Genomic DNA, 2875 nt, shown 5'->3' on the forward strand with positions numbered 1-2875 from the left:
TAAAATTCCTACATTTTAATTGTCTCACAATATTGATATATAAAGAGAGAGAGAATTTCGAAACCTTTTGTTTTCTTCATTAAAATAATTAAATGCATTACAAATAAAACTCCTGGGTTTAAAGTGCCCAAAACTTGTTCATTCTTTAAAACGCCACGTGTCGCAATTATAGGCATTCTCTAAAACATGGGTTCACGACACGTGTCATAATTCTAAGCACTCTCTACGTTAAAATTCAGTTTTTATATATATTTGAATAAAAATAATATATAAATTTGAAAAAAATATAAGGGACACAAACGAAAACAAAAAGTAAGAGAAGATAAAAAGAAAAATAGAGAGAGAAAGAGAAAATTTGGGAACCTTTTGTTTTTTTCATTAAGACAATTAAATATATTACAAATAAAGAGAGAGAGAGAGAATTTCGGAACCTTTTGTTTTCTTCATTAAAATAATTAAATGCATTATGAATAAAACCTCTTGGTTTTAAATGCACAAAACTTGTTTATTCTTTATAACGCCACGTGTCGCAATTATATGCACTCTCTAAAACATGGGTTCAGGACACGTGTCGTAATTCTAAGCACTCTCTACGTCAAAACTCGGCTTTTATATATATATATGATTAATGTACTCTGGGTAAAAATTCCTGAATCGTTTATCTCCCCAACAATGTATTGCACATCAAGTCACTAGCAAGGTAAAGCACCTGCCTAGCTTTTTTGTCATTTTCAAACCAAGGGAATGTTGATTCTCACCTTTTTAGAAATGAATTCACATTAGAAGCAAAAAGGATTTCCTCAGCTTAAGTGCAAATATTTTAGAATTCCCAACAATTTTCAAAGATTACCTTCACTCGAACTTCCCATTTAAGTGATTTATTTATTTATTTTATATCTTGCAGAGATATGCTATTATTATTATTTAAAAAAAAAAACAATCATCGATAAGAAAAAATCATTCAAATACCCCCATTGAAGTGGGCGGTAGGCACAACTTTGTTTTGTGAAACAAATAGCCGGCCGTCCAGTAACCTATTGTTCATAAATTTGATGGAAATCACCGTCTGATTTGTAAAGCATCTTCAATCCCCTCAAAGCTAGCACATAATATCAATAGAGAGAGCATTTAAGCTCTATTTATTTTTTATTTTTTCAATGTAAAACTATTTTTAAAATGATTTTTTTCTTTAGGTGTTTGGTTTGGAAATTTTTAGTTAAAAGATATAAAATCGAAATTACTCCTAAGGTGTGTTACACTTTCCTTAAGAAACTATTTGCCCCCACCAGAAATGGTATGCAAATGGATAACAAGCAAATATTTTTTCAGGATACAATGGAGCCCCCGAAAACTTATGTAGTTTAATTGCATTTTGCACAAAGAAATTAAACCCAAACACCCTCATATCATATTTTCTATTCTATCAAGAAACAAAGACTCTGATAATTTCTAAGTACAAAGAAGAGTTCTAAAGAGAATAGAATAATAAGAGATAATTATCTACTAAAACTGCAGAGATAATTTCAAAATTAAACTGCAAATTTAACATTCATAAACTGTTATCAAATTGCTAATCCAACAAACACTTAATTCTGACCGTTAGCTTAAATAATTAATTATCTAATAATAACCATTAGATCGTAATTATTTAATCTCAATCGTTAGATCAAAGTTGATTTGATCTTACGATTAACTTTAATTATGATCTAGTAAAGCCAACCACTGGATCAACCTAAAAAGCATCCTATGGTCTAGATCAAACCACTAGATCGAATGATCTTGACCATCTAAAAATGAATAGTTATGATTAGATCACTCCAATGCATCGTATCAAGTGCCAAGTGTGCCCTACAGCCCACGCCATGCGTGCGTTGAATGAAGAGAGTCTCTACCTCCCACACTGTACTACAGTGTACACTTATATATGTATACACCCAACATTTCTAATAGCTTAAAGTTTGTTGGGCGTTAGAAAATAACATAAAGAATTTATGGGTGGTTTGATGTTAGACACCTATGTCCACCCCTCCGAATACTCATAAGGGCTACATTGTGCTCATTAACTTGATTTGTCTACAATACAATGGTCCATATTTATAAGGTAAGGTATAAATAAAATTATAATAATCAAATTCCATTGATTTAATTACAATCCCAATATTTGATTACAATTCAGCCATAAATAAAGAATATTTCAATATCAACATAATTATAGAATATACGAAAAATATTATATATTTTTCATATATTCTAAGAATCCTTAGGAAGCATATGAATCACACACGTTGAAATTCTAGGGATCATCATTCAGATATTGGCTGAGCGAGGAGAATTCTTGAGTCTACAAACTTCTGCAATGCTTATATCCTTACAAGGCTATACAAAACCTTCACTTGCAGTTTGTGTAGTAGTGGCAAGGAGAGAAGGAAACCGTTCCATTTATTGATTTATTTCATTTTCTTTGTAAATTGGATATCCCATTTCTTTTGTGGGTGATATTTGGTCAATAATAGGTATCCAAATGATGGATAGTTGTAATTGGCAAGTAGAAGATTCAAACATGCTTATGGGCATTCATGTGGAAAAAGGACCTTCATGCTAACATGGATAATAACATCTACGTTGAAGATGGAAGAAAATGGTAGAGGGGGAACTTATCAAAGACTGAACCATGCAGACGCGTTGCCTACGGCAAATTTGACTAATCGTATTTAATTAGGAGGTTGAAGATCCAGTTCGCAGTCTTTGCAAGGAGTCCACTGATGCAGGTCGCAGGTTCCCTGGTTGTGCGATCGATCGCACTATACCTGCGATCGATCGCACACGGAGCTGCTTATGTTTTGTTTCCGCGTTTTAGTTAGGTTTAGCCGTCTTT

Source organism: Corylus avellana, chromosome ca11, assembly GCF_901000735.1.
Source record: "Corylus avellana chromosome ca11, CavTom2PMs-1.0".
NCBI classification, from domain to species: domain Eukaryota; kingdom Viridiplantae; phylum Streptophyta; class Magnoliopsida; order Fagales; family Betulaceae; genus Corylus; species Corylus avellana.